The sequence below is a fragment of the Emys orbicularis genome, chromosome 1, assembly GCF_028017835.1.
Source record: "Emys orbicularis isolate rEmyOrb1 chromosome 1, rEmyOrb1.hap1, whole genome shotgun sequence".
Taxonomy (NCBI): domain Eukaryota; kingdom Metazoa; phylum Chordata; order Testudines; family Emydidae; genus Emys; species Emys orbicularis.
This window is the reverse complement of record NC_088683.1, coordinates 190,621,584-190,647,722: the sequence shown is the minus strand read 5'-3', so window position 1 is coordinate 190,647,722 and position 26,139 is coordinate 190,621,584.

The following is a 26,139-nucleotide window of genomic DNA, read 5'->3' as shown; positions in this document are numbered from 1 at the left end:
GCATGCCAAAGGTTGCCGATCCCTGGACTAGATGATCTAATGGTCCCTTCACTCCTTCAATCTCTATGAAATATCTGGATCACTGTGTAATCAGATTGAGATAATTTGCATTCCTTGCAAACCAGAGGTGAAATTCTGACCCCACTGAAGTCAAGGGCAAAATTCCCATTGAATTAGAATCATAGAATATCAGGGTTGGAAGAGACCTCAGGATGTCATCTAGTCCAACCCCCTGCTCAAAGCAGGACCAATCCCCAGACAGATTTTTGCCTCAGATCCAGGGCCGCTGAGAGTGGGTTTGGGCCCCGTTGAAAAAAAATTCAGGCCCCCCAGCAAGGGCGGACCGGCTAAACAGGGCTGATGAGGGGCGGGGGGGGGGGGGGGGAAGCTGGGGAAACCGGGCCCCCTTCTGGACTGCCGGGCCCTGGACTGGCTAAACAGGGCTGATGAGGGGGAAGCCGGGCCCCCTTCAAGACCACCGGGCCCTGGTAATTTGTACCGGCTTCCCCTCTCTCGTCGGCCCTGCTCAGATCCCTAAATGGCCCCCTCAAGGATTGAGCTCACAACCTGGGGTTTAAAGCAACAGAGGGTCCTGTGGCACCTTTAAGACTAACAGATGTATTGGAGCATACGTCTGACGAAGTGGGCATTCACCCACAAAAGCTTATGCTCCAATACATCTGTTAGTCTTAAAGGTGCCACAGGACCCTCTGTTGCTTTTTACAGATCCAGACTAACACGGCTACCCCCTGATACTTGACAACCTGGGGTTTAGCAAGCCAATGCTCAAACCACTGAGATATCCCTCCCCCCAAATATGGCCAGGATTTAATTCTAGGTTCCTACCTTAGGTTCTGCTAGTTCTGAACACTATCAACTTGCAGAATGATTGCAACAAATTCAAATTCACATCCAGAAAAAAAAAACATTAAAAAGCATGGTGCTTAAGTGGGAAAATTTTCCATCATTTTAGTTTGCAAAACCATCAGCTGCAATAGTGTGCAACTACCCATGTTAATGTTGGATTATGGACACCTGTAACTGAAATTTCAAATAAAGAATTCAAGACTTACCCCTAATCTGTGAAACAAAAAGGATCTTTTTGCAAAAGTCATAACGGCAGCCATCCACCTGAAAGAAATACAGTGAATCAAGATGAGGGTAAAATATTAAAAGGATCATATACCAAAGCCAGACACTTCAAAATAACCCAGTGACATTATATTTTGCTCCTTTTCAAAATCAATTAAAATTATATTACAAAAATACTGGAGTAAAAGAGGGAAAAAGTCTTGTCTTTTAGCTTACAAGATTTGATAAAGTTCCTCAAGATAACAGGAGTACTTGTGGCACCTTAGAGACTAACAAATTTATTAGAGCATAAGCTTTCGTGGGCTACAACCCACTTCTTCGGATGCAAGAAGTGGGTTGTAGCCCACGAAAGCTTATGCTCTAATAAATTTGTTAGTCTCTAAGGTGCCACAAGTACTCCTGTTATTTTTGCGGATACAGACTAACACGGCTGCTACTCTGATTCCTCAAGATACTAACTGCCAGAGAATTACTGTACATCAGTAAATCAAGAATTTTGAATAGTATAACCAAATACTGATATTATTAGCCAGATGGATGATGGTACTCATCCACTTTGCTTTCATTTAATACAGAAATAAAATTTTACACTCTGAAAGAGTAACCCAATCTTTATGTAAAAAGTAGTACATAATTACATAATAATAACTTCCAACACTGTAGTTATGTTATAGTAAGGTGTAGTGTTGTGAGGCATTATTGTAAAATATTATTTTAACTAAAGAAAAATTGATTTTATCTTCTATTTGTGAAACTGTACATTTTTGTATTGTATCATAAGTGATACAAATGAGTTTAGAAAATATAGAAATCTTCACTCCAGTTACATGCATATTTTAAGATATTTGATTTCTTGCAAAAAAATGTAGCTGAAGCAGTTTATATACATAGCTACAGTTTCAGAGGGGAAATTAAATTCTGTCATTTCTTGAAATAACACATCCTGTTGGCCTTGAGTATGTAAAGCTTTGATAAATTAACAATATATTGTATTTTAATATTAATTATATTTTAATATAGTAGCTGAATTATGCTGTATTTATGATGACATTACAATGTAATTACAATGTAACTGGACTTTGTAATACTTGTAATGACTGCTTATTCATAATATCTACACATAGTAATTTCTCTGATGTTATACCTGTCAGACAAAATCATAGAAGTTTAAATGTCAAAAAATAAAAATAAAAAATTATTTTAGCATAGCTACTGTTTATTTAGTATAGCTCGATTGTAAATGTACATGCATTCATAATGAAACAGAGGGCAAGCACAAGTAATTCAGCTACATGGTCCACCTCTGGTTATAGGATTTTGTATAGGCACATACAGAAAACAAAAACATAACCAGAGAAATTTACAGTATAACATTTTAAATATGAAACTTCAGGGGTAATAAGTTATTAAATCATGTAGCTAATCTTCAGGTTATTATGGTGCAGAAGTAGCTACTCTATAGTTAAGTTTGCAACCAGTTTCCATTTTTAAAATCTTATTTTAGCCCCCTGAACCTATTTTTATTTTTAAGACATTAAAAAGTAGTATACATTTTTGATTGTGTTAAGTGGCCTTTTTGTCATCTTTCATACGTTACATCTACATAAACTATTCACAGTCAGTGTAAAGTTGAGTTTTATATCCTGAGATTAGTGTTGAAAGAGTAGTATTCATTTTGAGTTAAGGTTGTTGTGTTGCAATGAAATAAGTATTACTCTGTACTTGATAGTGAGAAATGTGTGGCAGTTTAAGATGATGGCCCCAATCCTAGAGGAAATCCACATGTGCTCAATTTACACACTGTGGTTAGAGTCCCACTGAAGTGTTTGTCATCAATGGGATTATTCACAATGTATTAAGTAAAGTATAGACACAAGTCTTTCCAGGGTCAGACATTATATTGGCTTTAACTTTTTCAATTCCTTGCTCTTAAACTTTGTAAATTATGTGATAGGTCAGTAAATTGTTACATTCAGCAACCTTAGTTGGCTTTTTAAATGTATGTTTTTTGTTTTTGTTTGTTTCTGGGGGTTCAATTAGTGTTAAATACAAGTTTGAAAAAGCACAACCACTATGTAATTATACTGTAACTACAGTGTAATTGCAGCTACTACATTATAAAGTGTAACTGTGGTATGGCTACTGTCTTATGATACTGTCACCTAATTTGTCATTAACAAAAAATGACAAGAGTTTGACATAACTTCCCCCAGAAAACAAGAAAAGTGATGTATGATCATATAATTAAAACATTAATGTAATGATCAGATAGGCTTTTCTTTTCAACGGTTGGTATTTTAAACTAAAAGTGACAACAGGAGGAAAATGTGAGGAAGACCTACTGAAACTGGGTAGTTAGGAAAAGAAAGAAGAAACAAGTTAGATTAATATAGTCACTAATCCATCTTTCCCAGGAGCATAAGTATGTGCGGGAGAAGGGAGGGAAGAAAGAAAGAAAAAGTAATGGTGATGGCGGAGTGCTAATCCAGTGTTCAAAGTGGATCCATCTCTAATAAAATATGGTTATAAAAAGCCTTCAGCAGTAGCCCATGTATTATGAGCAACTTAGTCAAAAAACAAGCAAACAAACAAACAAGCAAGCAAGCAAACCACTGGTGCAGCCACAGCTTTTAGTAGCATTTTCCTTTGCTGCTGTATAGCTTCTGAATTTCACCTTGCAATGAACAAATTAAATCAGAAGACTGATGTTCCCCCTTTTTATTTTTTAAACAAACCAAAAAATTGAAAATATGGTTCAAAATGTGATAAAGCATTATGTAAAAATGTAACTATACTGATGCATCCTTCATATGCTGCATCCAAATTTATCGAAAGAAAAATTACCTGGTGTATCTTGCTTCTGCTTCCTGTGAATTACAGTGGTTGAGTTATTACAAATCTCTCAAAAAGAGGTATAATTTGGAAACAGTAACAAATACTTGCCCATAAAGTAATTGCTATACAGTAGAACCTCAGAGTTACCAACACCAGAGTTACAAACTGACCAGTCAACCACACACATCAATTGGAACCGGAAATACACAATTAGGTAGCAGAGACCAAAAAAAGGAAATACAGTACAGTAGTATGTTAAATGCAAAGTATTAAAAAATAAAGGGAAAGTTTAAAAAAGATTTGACAAGGTAAGGAAACTGTTTTCTGTGCTTGTTTCATTTAAATTAAGATGGTTACATGCAGCATTTTTCTTCTGCAGTAAAGTTTCAAAGCTGTATTAAGTCAATGTTCAGTTGTAAACTTTTGAAAGAACTACCATAATGTTTTGTTCAGAGTTATGAACATTTCAGAGTTACGAACAACCTCCATTCCCAAGGTGTTTGTAATTGTGAGACTCTACTGTATTAATGTTGCTTTCTGATTAAAAAAAAAAGATGGAACGGCCGATATAGATACAGATTTGCTCTACAATTTCTTACAACATCCAGTGGGCCAGGACTATATAGCTCAAAAGATTTGATCCTGCTCAACATCCACACATGCAAACTTTTGGTCCAAGGAATCGGTTGGTTGGTCTAGCGCAGGGGTCGGCAACGTTTGGCACGCGGCTCGCCAGGGTAAGCACCCTGGTGGGCCGGGCCACTTTATTTAACTGCTGACGTGACAGGTTCGGCCGATCGCGGCCCCCACTCGCCGCGGTTCGCCGTCCCGGGCCAATGGAGTCGGCGAGAAGCGGCGCGGGCGAGGGATGTGCTGGCCGCGGCTTCCCGCCGCCCCCATTGGCCCGGGATGGCGAACCGCGGCCAGTGGGGCCCGCGATGGCCGAACCTGCCGCGTCAGCAGGTAAATAAACTGGCCCAGCCCACCAGGGTGCTTACCCTGGCGAGCCGCGTGCCAAACGTTGCCGACCCCTGGTCAAGCGTCATGAAAGTTTATTGGCTCACTGCACAACCCAGTTACCCATGCATAAAGGGAAACATATGTTCCGAAAAAGACCCTTTTCCATACTTCTTGCACATCACTGTGCTTTGGTGCAGACATTTAACGAACTACTCCTCTTGTTGTTAGACATTTTTTGGGCAGTTCTTCACCCAATTCACAAGCTGAATTGAGGAACTACTTTACAGAGGTGGCTAGTAATACTGCTTCAAAGCACTGCAATTATAGCTCAAAGGCTGTGGTCATTAAGATACCAGCTTTACCAGCAGAGAAAATGCATAACCATTGACAGTGGGGGGGGCACAGTTTAAAGGTTTGGCCTCCCCCCAGGCAGGCCCCACCCCTTACCCTCAGTCTCCCCTCCTGGAAAGCAGCAGCCCCTCCCTGCAGCGCCCAGCTGTTGCTCCTGCCTCTCCCCGCGGGGCACAGCTTGCAGCTCACCCAGCCTCCAAGATCACTTGACTGGCTCCACCAGCTACTACACAGGAAGGGGATCTGGTTGTACCATGTGACCAAGGAAGCCAGCTCTGAGTCAACAGGAAACCCACACACAGGAGTGGGGCACCCCAGCCCCAAACCCCTGGAGGCTGGGTGGTTTCCAGAGGTGGCTTCCAATGCTCCTGCGCATTACCCACAGTGTGGCCCTGGTTAAATCCCCACCAGGTCTCTGTGCAAGACCCAAAAATACACCGGGGCAGGCGCCTGGCCCCACGGGTTACTACCGACCCCGCAGCGGGGCTCCCCCTGCAAGTCTCAGGCAGTTGCAGTATTTGCTCCCCAGGCGCAGCCCCACTGGCCTTGCTGGAGGGTAGTTGTGGGTCAGTACTAGCATGAGCCAGGCCTGCAAAGGGGGAGGACAAAGGGGGCAGCTCGCTATTGGTGGCATCTGTTTTGAGATAAATAAACCCTGGCAGAAATCGGGGTGGGGGGGATGTGACCCCATATGCCCCCCTTCCTCATGTCACCTCTGTTTACCAGGCTTTCAGTCCTTGGTATCTACCTCAGGATCTAATTTCACACTTATTTTTGAAATGTTAACTATCAGAGCCTTAGTCATCACGCCACCCATTAAACCCAAAATCCCAAAGATATGATATAAGATTTTTCATATTCCCAATTCTCTTTTGGAAAATCCCATTTTCCAATAAATGCACCCTTGCAACAGGCATTTATAAGCTACATTTGTTGGCCCTTTTCAAAGTTACTCACACTTGTTTGAACCACTTCAGTTTTATTTGCACATTCTGCTACTTGTTGCATACACAAATTATATTTGCATTTGGGGGCTGAATGGAATAATTTGTGGTTGGTATAGAATTCTGCGCTTCCAAGTTTCAGTGACCTGATACTTACCCTTGGTAGGTTGGAGATTTTTATCTGTATTTATTTTGCTTGACACTATGGGGATGTTAAAAGATTTTTCAGATTCCTTTCCTGTGGGTAATATACATGGGCAGCGGGTAGCATAGGCAGGGGAAGGCTGTCCCTCCCATAACAGCCCCACCTCCCTGAGCCTGTCGTTCACCCACCGCCCATGGTAATATACCTTTTGCAAAATTCTTTAAAAACTACAAATATACGTTTGAAATAAGGTGTGGAGGAATCCTCAGTTTTGCAGGATGGACTTCATCCACACAAATCTTTCATTAAGAGGAATTCTGAAAACTCACTCTCCTAAAACCAGCTACTTCATAGGAAGAAACCAAATGAGAAACTGTAGCCACTTAACAAGCAGCACGTAGAGTCAACACCAAGATCAGTCACATTAACTCCTCAGGAGTCCTATTTCCTTTCCCACGATGTCATAAATGTGGTGAGGGACTGATCCCCAAAATGGTGTGCAGCAAGCACCTGATGGAAGACAGAGCCAGCACTCACCTTCCAGGAACCTGGGATTATGCTAGTGGTGTATCTGTGCCTCCAGAATGCAAAATCAGTCCGAGGGTTTGGGGGATAGGAGCTTTTCTACAGATGTGACACTCCTTAACAGACAATGGCGGTGGTGGATCTTTGTGACACTTTCAGCTTACAGGGGCCTTAAAAAATCAAGGTGGCTCAGATCTTGGAAAATAGAGTCTCAGCATTCACAGTCTTTGCTGTGTAGTTACATGGAGCAGACCATGACAGCCAGAGTCTAGGGATCACAAAGCCCTTCCAGCAGTTTTTCAGCAGCATTCTGCATATTAAACGTTTGTTCTGACAACAGATAGTAACTGAAGTTCCCTCAGCTGCACTAACATATTTGGTAATGAAAACAAATCAGTAAAGGTTAGGGCTTGCTTTAGTGTTGATAGTGTATACACACTGAAAGGACTGGTGCTTACCACTGTTGGAGGCCCAGAAAATGACAGGGAGACATCTGAACACTACATGCTCCCAATGTCAGATTAGCCTCCACCACAGCAAGGGCAAAACATTGCCAAGACATGAAGGTAAGCAAGAAAAGTTATTGGAGTCTTTTAATAAGGTTTTCTTTTGGTGAGTGATCTGGAAGTTGGCCTGAAAATATTATCCAAAGTTCTGAGGGAAGGAGGGGAGATAGGTGTGTTAGGATCTGGAGTATTTTTTCTTTGGCCTGGTGACCCAGAAGCTGGGGTCTATTTTAGTGGCAAGTCATGGATCTGAGAGAATAGTCTCGGGAACAAAAGGGTAGTCATATGTTTAGGAAATCAAACTGTGGTCCATACTATTAATTACTACCAAGTCAAGCACTGGGCACACATATAATGTCTACCTTTTAGCATCTATTTCATAACAAAACATAACTCAGAGACAGAATTATACAAATATCCTCATTCCAATGGCTTAGCTCACTATGAAGTAGGTTTTGACAGAATACTCTGGAGGCCAACATAGCCCTAATTCCAGTGAGAACAATGTATGTATTTTTACCCCCTGATAACCTCCTGCTCCTTGGAGTGCTCCAAGTTACTGCTCTTCAATATCCTATATCCAAGACTGAAAATTCCCTGCCTTTAAGGAATCATAGGAAAGAATAATCCTGGGGAAGATCAAGGGAGTTTTGGTGGCTATGGCTTTCTAAGGTTTGCCTCCATCTTTAATAGCCCTACACTAAGCAGGTATCTTTTTGTCCTTATATACCAGACCACCCTAATCCCTAGTGTGGTGTTTTTTACATACTCATTGTTCAGAGGCTGTGCTAAGAGAGATAAATGTTAGTGGATATTATATATCTAGCCAGCATCAGCTTTTTGCAGTGTTTTGTGTAGCACTGGGCTGATAGAAACCTAGGCTCTCTTCTGGCTCTCTTCTTAGTTTTGTTCTGGTTATGAATTTGACTTTATTCAATAGAGTTCTAGGTATATGAATCATGACTAACTCCTGCCCTCCAGTTAGTGATTCACAATGTTGGTGGGAGCTGCCATTATGTGCCTGGGTAGACATGATTTACTCTTGGTACCAAATCCCAGGATCTTCACCTATAAGAAAGGGCAGATTTTCCCAAGTATCATACTAATCTAGTCCATTTGGCTTCCCTAGCATGTTTTGTAAGATCATTCAAGTGATGCTATTTTAAATGGAGCAGACAGCTCTGCTCTGAGATGTTGTATGGATTTTCTGAGCCTTTTTGGGCCAGATGGTGTCCACTGGTTCAGATATCTTTAATAAATCAACCTTTTTTTGTTCCAGCAGAGAAAAAAATAATTTAATAGGATTAGTTTCTACCTGAATTGAATTACGATTACCAGGTTATAAATCGCCCACAATGAACCTTACAACAGACACAGTAAATCCTCATCTATAATGTTACAATTTTAAAGCTTCTTCCCACATTCTTGTGAGGGAAAGATAGATTGATCCTGATAGTCAACCAACAACTGCATTCCTGGGAACATCCAGAGGGGTGGCATGAACTCTGGGAAAGATCATCGGTCCCAAATGGGACCCTGATCTGACAATCGCTGGTTGTGCAAGTCACACCACTTGATGACTTGCTAAACCCACAAAAGGAACCTCCATTGCTTCCTGTCCTGTGATTCACTCTCCTTGTTTTGGAGCAGCCATTTTGTGAACCATGTCACAACGGTGCTGAGGAGGCAGCATTATCCCTTATGGCATAGTGTCCTTGCAGCCTCTTGTATCCTTGCAGAGGATGATGAACTTTTATAGAGGATTTGCTCTTCCAGTTGAATACATGCAGCAGAGGGGAAACTAAGAGTGCAGAACCCATGGAGTAACTCCCCATTATTCTTAACATATTGGGATACACAACTGAGTTAGAGACTAAACTTTAACCAGAATGGGCTGGTATAGGTGTGGAAGTTCACTAGTCACTCAAGGCAGGAGCCACCGGTTGTTCAGAACCTTGGTGTCTCAATGGTGGTGCAGTCCCACATTGACCACCATTCTGTCTAGCAACAGGGCAATACACTGCATTGCCCCACAGGGGACAATGGGGTAAACTTGCTAATGATTGGCTGTTCACATGTTCATATTTTCATTGCTAATAAAGTTGCAGTCTTTATCTTCAACAGAAACACATATCTGGCTCTCATTGTGACAATGCCACCGGCAACAGTCTGTCCACAGTTCTGTATAGGAAAAGACTAATTATTTTACAAGTTGATCATGAATACAATTAAGATCAGATCCTCCCCTTGCTACACCATACAGACTGCCATGAATCCAGAGGTAGGTTTCGTGCAGACTTGCCCGTTCTGTTAAAATGAGCAAGCAAAATCCCAGACACAAGGTGAACAGGTTCTTCCTTCAAAAAGCAAATCTTCCCTCCTCAGCATCACAATCCAAATGAAGGCTTATCATGTCTTTAGATGGAAAACAAGATGTTATTTCTAATGTAACAGTAAATTCTATCTGTGTTTTGACTGATACAATTATACTAATCTGTGCTCTGGTATATACTATACAGTATGATTATTGGGTATTAAGCTTTCTATTTTTAAAATGTAATAGTGAGAAAAATGAAGAGTATTTCATGTTAACCAAAATAAAGCATGAAAAATTGACAAGATTTTTTTTTTTAAATTCTTGGTGTTCTAACAGTGCACACATTATAAATCAGTGTTAGTTTGTCATTACTAACATGTAGCATGTTCCACCATAATATTTAATCCTCCTACTGTATTAAAAATGTAAAGAAAAAAGATGAACAAATAGATTTTTCTCTTAGTTAAAATGACCAGACAATGACCTGGAGAAAAAAGGTACAATTTGAAATCATGTCAAAGACATTTTAATAGCTGAATTAATATGTAGGACATACGTTATCTGATGAAGCAAGATCACGACTGTTTTAAGACAATGTGCTTGCTACTTATATCATTAATATCTAAATTGTTTGTGTTGCATATGGATATTGTCCTTTTTTTGGGCTGCTTTCCTAAGTAACTTTGGCCCCAAAATGAGCAATGTAGATCAAAGACTTTACTGAAAAATCTAGTATTATTTAAGAGTAACTTACTGTATGTTCACATGCATACTTTTCATTTCACGTAAGTACTCATTAGATCAGAGTTAAATCAAACCCTTATATAAATGTATACATTTCATAATGCACCCTGAGAAATTACACTACTTGATGCACTCATAAATATTAATTACTTTTATTGGATAGCAATGTAAATTCTACAAATATAAGTACTATAAAAACTGTAATTATTAAACAGCAGCATAATATTTATGTAAATTAAGGGAATAATTATGTTACTGTAAACTTCAAACACTATTCAACAGTTCTCCAGATTTTTAATCTCTACCATATTTAATTTTATTTCAAATATTTCTGTTAATCTAGTATTATTGATGATAAATAAACAAATGGTAAAAGTGACATAATAAATTATACGATATGCTGCAAAACAGAAATGGTTAGGACTTAAATCTATTTTTTCCTTAGTATCCTTCTGGTTTAAAAAAAAAAATCTACAGCTGTCACAAAAAATTAACATGTCATTAAACAGAATATGTACTATTAATAAATATATATGCATTTTATAAAATAGGGGTACATACGTTGGAATAAATATACTAACCATGTTAATTTTTCAAGCGGAAAAACAATATTCTGCAGATTAAGAACGTAACAAGGCAGAAAGGAACAAAGTAGAAACATAACCATTCTCAAAGGCTAATGGTTAGACCACTGTCTTAAATCCACTGATCACATTTCCGCTGTGAAAATTGTAGATCTTTTTTCAGAGAAAGGCAAGACTAATATTATCAAATCATTCACTTTCCCCTTTTTTCTTGCATAAGAATACGTCTCTGAAATTAACATAATGAAACCAAAAAGTGTAACCAAAACATACTAGATCAAAATTAGTGCAGAAAGATAGAAATTCATTACTTTCATGCTCTGTCAAACTTATAATAAAGGTGCACTTTGAAAGAAAAGCAAAATCTTATTTTAAATGGCATTCACTAATGCTATTTCAACAAAAGGGTTTGTGGCCCTGTCCAAAAAAAAAAAAAAAACCTTGACCCTTGACCTTTTCTCATTTAAGAGAATGAGAATAGCCAAAATCTTGTGTATCATATGAACATTTGTTTTGTACAAACATTTTCCTTCTTAATCTAGTTCTGAGTAAAAAACAACTCTATTCTCTACCAGCATAAGTCTGCTTCTTAACAGTCATGTGACTTTTTTTTTTTTTTTTTTTTTTTGCTAACAGCCATGTGCTCGCGTATCATTTTACTCTGAAATAACTATGTGGATTTCAGCTCAACCTTCCTTTACTTATAATGCATGACATAGCCTGTGAGGGAGCATGAGAACTGTCTCTCTTGAAAAGCAAGGTTCTCATAGTTGGCCTGTAACCATGGAAGCAGATGCCTTTTTCGCTTACCCCTGCTTACCTCTTTGCAGCCACGAGCTGCTCCCTATTGTTAAAAGGGGTACGCCTTGATTTTTCTTCATCGTGACTGAACTTGCCTCTTCTTCAAAGGGCATGATGCTGCAGGTCATTGGTCTAGACTGTTTGCACGGTCCAGAAAACAGCCTTGATGTAACCCTTGCTCTGTCTGTGCCACACCACCAGCCGTGCGACTGCAGACTGTAGGGGGACATTGGAGATCTGTATTTGAAAAGAAGTCCGTCCGATTTTGCCATTGTGCCTTTTCACTCATCGATCGAATGAATATCGAACCTTCTGTCGTTGCATGTGTGAAATAGATAGCTTAGCAAGCACTTTTGTGCCCAAACCTGTTCAGTGGGCCAAACTGTTTTCCTTTTTTCCCCCAAGTATTTTCTTTTGTAATATATTAATTTCTTATTTACTTTAATTAACTAGGTCCTAATGTTAGACTAACAGCTCAGTGACCAACTTCAGTTACTTTGCTTTAGCCTGCCTGAATTAGAACTTTTTCTTTTGTTTTAAAAAGTGCTTTCTTTTCAATCATTTTCTTTTAAAGTTCACTCCCTAGAAAAAAACAGTTCTCTCTTAAAAAGTAGAAGGGAGGCAGTTTTTAAATGAAAAAGAAGAGCCCCAAATTGTATTGTTTTTGTTTTAAAACTAAATTATAATGTGATGATTTGCTATAATATATATAAAAATAATATAAAAAATGAATTTGGAAAGCTCCCAAGGAAATTTCAGTGACTAATATAATAGTAAATAGAACTCAACCAGTAAAAATAGAAATAAAATAGAAAATGGTAAAATTTTACAGAAATGGCAGAAAATAAATTAGGTCTACTAGGGATTACTAAAAAAATTAATAGATTCTTACCCCCCCATTACACTAATGCAGTCGTTAATTAAAACATTAATCTGACAATATGGGAAAATTAAAATATTAGTTATCTATCCTGCACCAAGCATTCCACTGGCATTCAGTAAATATTTTCACTTGGTATCACTGGTCAGTTTCATATTTGTTAAAAAATGTTTAGTTTAAAATATATATTTACCATACAAAATATTAAAATTATGATAAATCACTGAGGAAACATATCTTAGACATTATTTCTTAACCAAACTCTAGGAATATGTGAAAATAAAATAGTCTACTATATTATAACAGACAGATATAAAACATCTAAGGTGTAAAATGACATGTTCTTGAAATCAATTGGAAACAAGTTTTACTCTTCTTCTAATAGAATGACAAACTCTCCGACCACTGCCTGTCAAAAAACAATAACCTATAGACAGCCATCAGCACCTACTCTTTGTAAAATATGTCTGCTTCTACTCTGTTCTAATAAAATTCGGATTGCATCAAAAAGAGCTTATATAATCTTCAGGGTGTTGCTTAGTAAGCGTTGTCGGTTTATGACATCAGTATATATATATATATATATTGAGATACCACTATCTCATACTTCAAGGCATACCTATTTGCTCTAATTGCCACAGGCAAAGGGGAGGTGCACCAAAGAATAAAGAAGGTTATTGTGACAGATGAAACATAATTCACAATGAGTTCTCCTTTCATCCAACCTTAAGTAGTAGAGGATTACTCCAAGCTGAATTTTAGGGGAGTATGTATGATTTTATTTGATTAATATAAGGACAGGCCAGAGGCTGAAAGGCAACGTAAAGCAATTATGCTTTTGCTGAAGGGTGCTGTGGTATTTTTGTTTGTTTGTTTTTGGGGGGGTGGAGGGGGTGGGTTGGAAGTAGAAGAAATGTTAACCTGAAGAGAGTCTGAAGAGACATGGGAAAAAATAGGAACTGCCAAGCAAAAAAAGTTGGGATTTTCTGGAATGGATCACGATAAATGATTTTACTATAATTCTCCTTCATTTGACACTTAAATGAAAAAAGATCATGCTATTTCTTCAGTAAATATGCGCTGTGAAAGTAGGTAAACTAATTTTCGTACACTTACTGAACTTACATGGCTTCACAGAAATTCATACATGAGTCTTCTAACCATGCTGTTTATTATCACAATCAAAATTAGATAACTGTTTTTCAGTAAAATGACTCTTTTTTTGTTAAACATCTGTAAATTGTTTGAGATGTATTTTTTAAACAGTAAATATGTAAATTTGCATGTATATTTTACAGCCATGTCTGTTTCCCCATGATATACTTTTGAAAATATTCTTGTAAGTTATTGAATTAAATTGTAAAAGAATGCTAATTTCTTATTTTATAATTTCTCCCTTTTTATGTATAACTATTTTTTTTAAATCAAAAATTACATTTATAATGTTTTTGGACAACACTTTTAAATAGAAAAAGCTTGCACTAACGGCTAAGTTGTTTGGCAAAAGGACTATATTTCAGTTTCTCTGCAATAAAAATGTTTGTTGAGATTAATGAAACTTTTTTTTTTTTTAGCAGTAGGCAACATCTATTTTTGTGTTTAATACAAATTTTAGTAAATTAAACTCTTCAGTCTCTGAAAAGTATAATATCAATATAGTGTGTATATACATATAAACTGTATTGTATAGTATAGAATACATAGTTTTGTATAGAGACTATAAAGTCTGAGAGAAAATGTACCTCCTAAATGTTCTTTTCAGTTACATAAGCTATACTTTTGCTTATGTATTATAGATATAGGAAAATTCAAACCACATACTTAGTACTTTTTGCCAAACTTTACAAAAAAATTGTTTGAAGCATTTGTAACTATTGAAACTGTATTATTATTAATTAGAAATAAATTATTGTTAGAGATCTGTGTACACCTTTCATATTTTTCTTTGAAATATAAAATGAAGATTAATTAGACTATGCTCTTTTCTTGATTGCTGCAATATATGATACTAGCTAAGATGATTTAGCTTCTGAACAGCATAGTATATACTTAAGTAAATGTAGAAGAATATTCATATGAAATGAACATGTGAATTCAAATTTTCTGAATTGCCAGAGGTTGACCCACATAATGGTTATTTTATTATTGTATTGCTCTTTTATGCTGTTCTTCAAAATATTCATAAAAACAACACAAGCACTATATAAAAACATTATTAAATAGCTAGATAACCTTATATTTTGCTTTGGTTTAGAAAGTGGCATGGTCTATGCTTATATTTGTACTGTAATCTTGAAATGAATAGTCAGAAAATCTGTAAAGATACAAGATTAGAATGAAAGCATACGTGGTATATTTGAGAAGAAAGTAGCAGCCAAAAAAGATCATTCAAACCAACAAGAGCCCTCAGATCAAAATATTTATTACAGTGCTATGTTAATGTACTCCCTGACATATGTGTAAATGATAAATTAATGTATTATATTCATATCAATAAGGAATAAGAAACCTAGTCAGTATAAGATTTTTAAAGTATTTAAGATTGATATCTGTTGACTAGGGTTTTTATTCCTTATGGATATGAAAATAATAGATATAAAGTAAGTGCCAAATGAAATTATTTTATTCTGATGAGAATACTTTCTTTCAACTGTTATTGCTATAGAATCCATTGTACCTTTGCTATTTATTGTGAAGATTCTAAACAGTAAAGAATGTATACTCAATATTTATTCAAAGGATCAAATTGTATTTTAGCTGGACATACTTAGTCATATAAAGTATTAATTTAAATGATGTTGCTCTTACTTATACATTTTCTAACACTACATTCAATGTATTACAATTAATTCCATTTGTTGCATTGTCTTTAAAACAAATGTTAAATAATATTCATTGTTGATATTGTATATAAAACCTACAGTAAAACAGCAGACAGAAGCTTTTTAAAACTAAAAGCATTTTAGATCTACATATAGACAGAAGTATGGCATGCAGGTATTTAGGTTTAAGCACACAAAGCATATTAATATGTTGAAATTGCACCATATGTACTTATTACTATAAATAATAAATACAAAAATATTTGTATAACAGCTCATCTTAATTTCCGTTGCTGGAAAATCCAGACTGAGTATAAAGCATGTTTAGTCAGTTATTCCTAACTTTCCTTCTCAGTTTTTATTTTAAAAAAACTCCTGAAATTAGCTTTTATTTTTAATTTAAGCTCAATTTGGAGGTATAATGGTCTTGTTGCTACACACTCTATGTGGACTTAAAAATATTTATAATCATTTAAGATTCACAATATTAGGAGAGATACAAAGAATACTGCAGTTTGGGAAGCAGCAGCACTGGGAATGGAAAAAAAATCACAGACTTTGATTTTATAAGACAAGCTGGATAGGAGTCAAAGCTGCCACATGCGGTGTGAAAAAATGCCACCCTGGTGTGAACAAAGGGTTTAAAATGGAGTCAAGAAGCGTGCAAGCTCAATGTCTAAGCTTTTCCTGTGAATTGTTCTGCCACAACCTGCAGGATATCAAGTGGGCTGGGAAGAATAGAGCTCTTGGAAGCTTCAACGGAGTAAAATTGGCAGTCAGAAGTGTTAGGGTTTCTTTTGTTTTGTTTTCTTGTTTGAGCATCATTACAGTAAGCTGTTTTACTAAAAACAGAAAATAAATTAAAGACAAAAATAAATCTCAAAACATGGGAAGAAACCATGAAGTGTCCTGCTACCTTCCTTGTTGAAGCCCTTAGTTTGCAACAAAGAGAAGGAATTTACAAATTGGATCATTCATTTTATGAGACTGAACCACATCTATAAAAAAAAAAAAAAAGAAATAATATATATTGCCAGTAAAAGTCTTTGGGACCTCTTATTGAGCTAACACCCGCATAAATGTATATTTTAAATTCTTATTGCTCTGTGTGCGTGTGTGTATATATGAGATCAGAAATAAAAAGACAATTCAAACACATGAAAAGAACAGTGCACCTGACACAAATAACTGCAGCTTTTCGCCCCTCACTTTATAGCATAAAGCTATAAATCTGCATATTCAATTCATAACACATTGTCACCTAAAATAAGTTATAGAAAAGAGTGCCAAGAGCATCTCCATATGGTTTGTGTCAAAGTCACCAAGAAGCTGCGTTGACAATATTTAACATTGCAAATTTAGGAATCAAACATATTTTACAAAATAGAATGACTTTACATATGTCCTAATGCAAAAGATTGATGCTAAAAAGGCAATCCTGCTTTAAAGCTATTTCAGAAAGTTTTCATGGTATAGCCAACAGTACAAATTCCCTTAAAAGAAAATGCCATACATATATTATTATTCCTAAGCAAAATTAATGTTAAGATTCAAATAGGAAGACACATTCTAATCCAACTACTAGTACATTTTCTAGAAAATAAAGACACTGTCAGGCCTGTTATATTACATTTGCATTTTAAATTAAGGTTTGGGTCTACAGCTACGGATTCTATAGTCTGTGAATGCAGGTCAAGATAGAAACATTTTTCTATTTACTGTTTGTAACTCTGGATAGAAATCAGTCTGTTACTTTCATTACAGCCACACAATCAATTCCATTTAAAGTACAATGCAACAGTCAAGTCCAAGGACAATATGGATCTCTGAAAAACCCTCACACTATTTACAGAATTTATTTAGTATGACTTCTATTATGATTTATCTTCTAATTATTATACAAGCTTTTACCAACAATTTTTTCCAAACTACTTTTAACTGTAATTCAGTGCATAAACCACAAATTAAGAAATGAATTTACCAATCCCTGAACTGATTCCTAAAAGTTGTTCTTCAATAATAATACAAATAATTGAATAAAGAACAATCCTGTGGGAAAAAATACCTGTCTTAAACAACATCATGTTAGGTCATGATTACTCCCACTGCCACAAGATTTGACGTTATAATATATTATATATTAGATATACCAGATGGCAGATATATATTCACACAGAGAGTAAAATCAAGCAGTCCATCTTATAACAATATAAAGGTTTATCAACCTGAAAAGCATTCCCAAATATTCTTTCCTCAATTACACTCCTCTTCCTATTCCCAACAGGAAAACAAAAACAAAACGAACCCCCCCTTTTTTTTTTCTGTGCTATCTCTGAGTTTCATGAAGGACACCAAACTGAGGCATTTGAACATAGTAAAATGTTAACAGTTTCTCTCCCTGCACACTCAAAGACCTATGTATGGTCATTTGGATAAATACAGTTTAGTCATTATGTTCATAATTACTTTAATATACTTTGGCACCACATACCAAAACAAAGCAGACATGTCAGATTTTAAAACAGACTATTGAAACCCCAAAACCAAACTGCTTTTCACTACTGCTTACTTTATGCTTTGACTTCCTAACATATTTCCTCCTCTATCTCAGGATTTGGAGTATTTTGTGATCTAATTTTTTTTTCTGTTCCTAGCTGGAAAATAAGCTGCCAAATGAACATTGTTGTAAAAGAATATAATACAATAAAAAGTGTTCCACATACAGATTTTTGGACAATAAAATTGCCTATGGTTTGCAAGTAAAACACTGTCTTGACATTTTTCTCTATGTTCATTATTTTATTTATCATTTTGTTCAAGTGGGTGCCTTTTCTCAATAATGCATCAGAGAAGCAGTATAAAAATCACTATGGAATACAGAGTATGGTAGTGTTCTAGAATGTGCAGTTAGAGAATATTACACTTCTTCTAGATGAGCTACATCCACATTTCTATGCTGCAGCTTTCTACAGTTTTGAGGACAAATGGCAAAACAGTTTATGAAACAGGTATGAAAACCCTGTATAGTTCTGATTATGTCATCACCTTTTTATTTTTTTAAAGCCATCCTTAAACTGTTGTTTCTGTCAACTGGTGGCCAGACTGAGCAGAAAACCAAGTAGCAAAGTCTCCCATCGGCTGGTTAAACTCACTCTGTGTGTGCACGCATGCTCGTGCACATCTCCTGCTCATCACTAAAGCTGAGACTTTTGTGACCCAGAGGCACCTCCAATTCATAGCTTAAGGTGAGCAAAAAATGTGTCATCCTCTAGCCTAACCAGTAAAAGCCGTGTTAAATCTAGTTCATTTGAAAGTCACATTCTGCATAGCTGCCATAAAGAAAATAATTATATCCCAATCATGCCAGGGTTCTGACTGACATAACAGCAAGTACATTCACTGAAAGCTTCATAATAATGTGGCATTGCGAGGGGAGAAACTACCCTGTTAGACTTGAGTTTACCCCCAGCGCAAACCTTAAATAAGCAAATGTAAATATCTTTTCCCTCCTGTTCAGCTGTGTTTATTTGCCACTGCTTCCCTTGCCTGCGGCAGCATTCTTTTTTCCAGAGCTCCTGAGCCTGTTTATTTTCCATTCACTGCCCATCTGCCAGCAGTGGCGCTAATGCACCCAAGAAGGCTTCATTCTTCTCAGTCGTAGCAACTGCAGTGTTCTAAACTGTCTCACGTTTTTAAGATGAACAAAACATGGGGAATAAATAAATTCAATACACTGGGCACAGGTGGGTAATCCAGACTCTCAGGATGTAAGGCAAGCCTATCTGGAAGGATGAAGGGCTGGGCTAAATATGAGGGGCCCTATTTGCAAGCGAGAAGTCAGGGATAATTGCTAACAGGGAAAATTCACTCCACCTGCATAAAACTCAACTGATCAGACATTAAACAAACAGGGTGTGGGGGGGGGGGGGGGCAAAAGTCACTGAACCCCTCAAGCCCAGGGATAGGGTTAGAGCTCCACGTGGCTGCCACTCCAGCCTATGTCCACAGCTTCTCTGCACTAATTGTATAGTGTTTTGGGATTATTGCCTCATTGTAAATAAAAATCTGTGGTCCCTCTCCCTACACACACACCCCAGAGCCTCCCTGATGCCAGGATAAGTGATACAGAGGGCCTTGCACTGGTCCTTCACATTAGGGTGAACTTCAGCAACAGCAAGGGAACAATTAAAATGAGGTGAAGAAACAGGTGATACCATTTACAGTGGGAAGGGGGCGGAGAGGCTGACTCTCAAACTTTACAAGTGGGTGATTTTCTTCTTTTGATTATTATATACAGTAACTACATTACTGGAGCATGATTTGGTTGCTCCTGGCTCTTCATCATAAGCGACCAAATGTTTTTTCCACTTTAAAATGTATGTTAAAATGTGCACCAGACTGTGGGCTCAATCATACAATCAAATCCCCTCACACATGGTTTCTCTTAACCCAGATGGGAGAAGGAACAGACATCTCTCCACAGCAGCACCCCCCCCGTCTCCCAGACTCTGTGACAATTTCTCAGTGGGTTTAGGGATTCAAGCAGGAAAAGGGAGTGAGCAGGTCAGAAAAAGTGGATAGATCAAGGGCAGGTCAGAGTGATATGTATCACTCCTCCATTGACATTATAGAGGTTGCCCTGGAAAAAATAATATAATCCAGAATATGTTATCTTTCTGCAGACACCCTCCATTGTAGGGATCTCCCTTTAAGTGGTCACTTCAGGGCAGCTGTCTGACATGGAAGCCCTCTCAGACGATAGTACTAATCAGAGGTGAAAGTAAGCTAGTACGGTCCGGTACGGCATACCGGCAAGAGCCAGTACGCCGGGCCGGACCAGATCGGCTTCCCCAGGCTGGCGATTTAAAGGGCCCGGGGCTCCCTGCAGCAGCTGGAGCCCTGGGCCCTTTAAATCGCCGCCCGAACCCTGCTGCCGGAGCCCCAGGGTAGCGGTGGCAGGGCTCTGGCGGTGATTTAAAGGGCCCGGGGCTCCAGTGTGGTAGCGGCAGCTGGAGCCCCGGGCCCTTTAAATCACCCCTGAGTCCCGGGGCTCCCAGCCGCCTCTGCAGCTGGTAGCTCCGGGGGTGATTTAAAGGGCCCAGGTATTTAAAGGCCCCGCCTCTTCCGGTTGAGGCCATGCCTCTTCTGGTTGAGGCCACGCCCCCTGCTCAGGACTCCGGCATACCGGTAAGTCCTTTAAATTACTTTCACCCCTGGTACTAATCTGCAGGGCTTGAGGGTTGGGCCCACCACCTGTTCCCTGGCAGTGACATCTTGATGAACCAACTGGGAAAGAAACAGTGTAAGGAAAATGTTGCCAAGATTAGCTCCCCCAGAGCCCTTGTCTGGGGCTTTTCCTACAAGATGGGACAATCGGGGCCTATTTATTAGGGGGTGGGGAAGAAAATTATCCTTAGACTAATATATGAGCTTACTTTTGAAGGCAATATTCTGATTTATCAATGAAAAGGTGATATAAATGTTTAGAAACACACACAATGCCATGAGGGAAAGGGCCTAGCTCTCACTTTTCCCCTCACAAACGGAACAGCAGCATTGATTAAGACAGAAGCACCACCCTTACAGCGTCTTTTATTGATCAGACATTGAAACACACATGTAAGATAAGAACATTCGTTGCCTGGAGAGACCTTGGCAATTCTTTCCTTAACTTGTAAATCCCCTTATATGGGTTTATTTTAGTACCCTGACTCTATTTGAAGATAACTTATTATTATGTGTGTTTGTTTTTAAACAGAGATTGGAAAAGGAAAATAAATCTTATGCTGTCCATGTATAACAGTTGATACAATAGATTGAAATGGCTCCTTCAAATCACTGGGGGATTTTTAAGTGCTTTTTATTGACATGATAGGCCATTATGGATCCTTCAGACTTGTTATAGTTTATCATATCGAGGCTTATGGTTTTAAGTAATATCCTGAATATGCATTCACAGCATGCACTCCAACAGTTTCTTTAATCTCAAATAAATTCCATTAAAGGTATGTACTATAAGAAACAATACAGAAGTATTTGTATAGTAATGTACTAGTAATAAAACAATGTCAGTCTGGCTCAACTGGTACCATTCTGGCCCAGAAAATTGTGGTTTGAAGTCCGTCACCAGAACATAAGCTCAAACCCAAAGGTTGTTACATCATGCTGCAGTATTAGGAGTGCAGACTCACAGAGCATTCTTACAGATCCAGCCTTCAATGAGATATTAAAGTGAGGTCCCTTCTGCCCATCCCTGCCAACTGTCTTGGATGAAGGTAAAATCTCATGACACTGAAGAGCAAGGCCGACGAGGGGGGGCGGGGAAAATCCGGTACAAATTACCAGGGCCCGGCTGTCCGGAAGGGGGCCTGGGGCCCGGCTTCCCACCCCTCTCGTCGCCTTATCAGGGCCCGGCTGTCCGGAAGGGGGCCCGGCTTCCCCGGCTTCCCCTCCCCCTCGTCGGCCCTGTTTAGCTGGTCCGCCCTTGCTGGGGGGCCCGAAAAAAATTTTTCACGGAGGCCCGAACCCGCGCTCAGCGGCCCTGCTGAAGAGTGTGTAAATGACTGTTGCACAGACATAAAAACATGGCCACATTGGGTCAGACCAATGGTCCATCTAGCTCAGGATCCTGACCCAATTTTAGTCCTACAGTAGCCAGTGCAAGATGCTTCAGAGGGAATGAACAGAACAGGGGAATTTATTGAGTGATCTATCCTTTCATATAGTCCCAGCTTCTGACAATCAGAGGTCTGGGGACACCTAGAGCATGGGGTTGCGTCCCTGAGCATCTTAGCTAATAGCCAATGATGGACCTATCTTCTATAAAGATACCTAATTCTTTTTTTAACCCAATTATACTTTCGGCCTTCATAACATCCCCTGGAAATGAGTTGACTATGCATTGTGTGAAGAAGTATTTCCCTTTGTTTGTTTTCAACCCACTGCCTATTAATTTCATTGTGTGACCCCTGCTTCTTGTGTTATGTGAAGGGGTAAATAACATTTCCTTATTCACTTTCTCCACACCATTCATGATATTATAGACCTCTATCATACCTCACATTAGTCATCTCTCTTCTAAACTGAACAGTCCCACTTTTAAATCTCTCCTCATATGGAAGCTATTCCATATCCCTAATCAGTTCATTTTCCTTCTCTGTACTTTTTTTCCAATTCTAATATATCTTTTTTGAGATGGGGTGACCAAAATTGCACAGGATATTCAAGGTGTGGGCATACTATGGATTTATATAGTAGCATTATGATATTTTCCAACTTATTAGCTATCCCTTTCCTAATGGATCCTAACATTTGTTTGTTTTTTTGACTGCTGCTGCACATTAAACACATATTTTTTTCAGAGAACTATGCACAATGACTCTTTCTTGAGTGATTACAGATAATTTAGATGCCATCATTTGTATGTATAGTTGGGATTATGTTTTCCAATGTGCATTACTCTGCATTTATCAACATTGCATTTCATCTACCATTTTGTTGCCCAGTCACACAATTTTGTGAGACCCCTCTGTAACTCTTCACAGTCAGCTTTGGAATTAACTATCTTGAATAATTTTGTATCATCTGCAAACTTTGCCACCTCACTGTTTTCCCCTTTTCCCAGATTATTTGTGAATATTTTGAACAACACTGATCCCAGTACAGATACTTGGGGGACCCCACTGTTTACCTCTCTCCATTGTGAAAACTAACCATTTATTCCTACTCTTTGTTTCCTATCTTTTAACCAGTTCTGATCCATGAGAAGACCTTCCCTCTTTTCCCAGGCCTGCCTATTTTGCTTAATAGGTTTTGGTGAGGGACCTTGTCAAAGGCTTTCTGAAAGTCTAAGCACACTATAACCAATGGATCACCCTTGTCCACATGTTTGTTGACCCTCTCAGAGAATTCTAATAGATTGGTGAGGCATGATTTCCCTTTACAAAAGCTGTGTTGACTCTTCCCCAACATATTGTGTTCATCTCTGTGTTTGATAATTCTGATCTTAACTATAGTCCCAACCAATTTGCCCAGTTCTGAAGTTAGGTTTACTGGCTTGTAATTGCCAGGATCACTTCCAGAGCCCTTTTTTTAAAATCAGGGTTACATTAGCTATCCTCCAGTCATCTTGTACAGAGGCTGATTTAAGTGCTGAATTAAGGACATACTTAGTGACCACGTATAATGCAACTGTGCAGCCATTCAAATATGTGCATAAGGCACCTTTTCCCTAATATGATGCATAAATCCACAAGTTCTGTTCTTGACCTTCTCCCCCATCCACCACTATGCTTTCTTGCCTACTTCCCTCCTTGTATCTTCGCTCTCTTGTTTCTCTATGAGGATGGGAGCAGTGCATTTCCTGGGCTGCTATCCTTATACGAAGAAGGTGGGAGGCAATGAAATGGATATCCTTCCAGATTGCAGAAGAACGGTAAGGATAAGAGGGATTCTCAGACCATTCAGACCTTCCCTCAGTGGAAGACTGGAAAAGGTATGAGCTGAAGCAAGGGGAAGCTAGCAGAAGACGCTAAACTACTTACGCAGTGTTGCCACCTCTTCCGAATTTATCGTAAGTGACCCAATTTTAGTCCCCTCCGCAAGTCATCTCTTGATGACATGAATAGCTCCAGCCTTCAACCAATTCTGGGAAGCAAAAATAGAGAGACTGACTCACCCACAGCCCAGTGTAAATTTCACTGAACTGCAAGCCCTGAGAGTATGAATTCTAGTCCCAGCACTCTTCCACTGACTCCTGTTAATATTTATGTGAACCTCACAGTTCTAGCAAAGGTAAGGTTTCACACAATTACCTTGTGGGAAAGGGATAACTGTCATTCACCCATTTCACAAATAAGATCACAGAGTTCGCACAAGTCCATTTCAGGCAGAAGGAACATGGCAAATCAGATACTTCTGTAACAGATACTGCCAGTGTGGCTAGGTGTCATCATTTAGCAGTTAGATCACATATAGAGGTTTCTGACTTGACTACTGCCTCTATACTCAGAGTGCTCTTTCTTTAGATCAGGTTGAAGAGGTTCAAGCATTCATATCAAGAAGTCAAAGGTTCAGTCCCCACAAACAACCCAAACAGGAGCACTGCTACATTTGCTATGTTGCCTGTAAATTTTGACCACAGTCTGCTCCCAAAGTCAAGAAGAGAAACCAAGAATCCTGACACAGAGTTACAGTGCTGTCTCAACTACTCATGTAACCCAGTGGCAATGTGTGTGTATTGTGTTACCCCGGATGGGCTTGTCACATATGGTACGTCTACACTGGGACAAAAGGGCAGCTGACTCGATATCACAGGGCTATAAAATTGCAATTTAGACATTCAGGCTCGGGCTGGATCTCGGGTTCTGAGACCTGACAAGGGGGGAGGGTCTCAGAGGCTGGGCCCAAGCTTGAAAGCCTAAACTGAAATTGCATAGCCCTGCAGCCTGAGCCCTGCAAGCCCAAGTCCGCTAACCCAGTCTTTGAGACTGGGTGCATGGATGTAGACATATGCACAGATAACAGCATGCTCCCCTCCTCACCAGTTATGCCTATAGCTAAAGTGGAAGAGGTATGTGCTGTGGATCTGAAGGCTGTGTATTCAAACTCTGCTGATAACACCATGTGGTTTGAGAGTATACAGTTACCTAGGGTTACCATTCGTCCGGATTCCCACGGACATGTCCGGCTTTTCTCAGTTAAAAATAGCGTCCGGGGGGAATTTGTGAATGTCCGGACTTCCCCCCCCATGCAGAGTGCGCGCGGCTGACAGGGCGGCCGGCCGGATGGTGCCACTTGCATGGGGCTCCGGCAGCCAGAGAGAGCCCCTCCTCCGCTTCCCCCTCCTCTCCCCTGCAGCTGAGATCACTTCCCTCCTCTGTCTCCCTCCCTCCTTCTCCCTGCATTCGCAGCTGGCCGGCCGTTCGCAACGGGCCTCCGGCAGTCTGGAGCTCCTCCCCCTGCCCAGCGCACCGCTCCGCAGCACTCTGCAAGGGCGGGAACTGGGCTATGCGCTCCGTGGGGGAGCGCGGCAGCATGTCGGGCTGTGCATGGAGCCCGACACGCTGTTCTGAGCGGCACGGTAAGGGGGCCAGGGGGTTGGAGAAGGGGCAGGGAGGTTCTGGAGGGGGCAGTCAAGAGACAGGGAGCAGGGGGAGGGTTGGATGGGTCGGGAGTTCGGGGGGGGGGGGCTGTCTGAGGGGTGGGGGTGTAAGGTTTTGGGCAGTCAGGGTACAGGTAGGGGGTAGGGTCCTAGGGGGGCAGTTAGGGTGGGGGGGGTCTCAGGAGGGGGCAGTTAGGGGACAAGGAACAGGGAGGCTTAGGTAGGGAGTGGGGTTCTGGAGGGCAGTTAGGAGCAGGGGTCCCAGGAGGGGGCAGTCAGGGGACAGGGAGCAGAGGGGTTTAGATGGGTCGGGAGTTCTGGGGGGGGGGGGCTGTCAGGGGGTGGGAGTGGTTGGATGGGGCGTGGGAGTCCCTGGTGTCTGTCTGGAGGTGGGGGGTGGATAAGGGTTGGGGCAGTCAGGGGACAGGTAGGGGGTAGAGTCCTAGGGGGCTAGTTAGGATGGGGGGAAGGTCTCAGGAGGGGGCAGTCGGGGGACAAGGAGCAGGGAGGCTTAGGTAGGGGGTGGAGTCC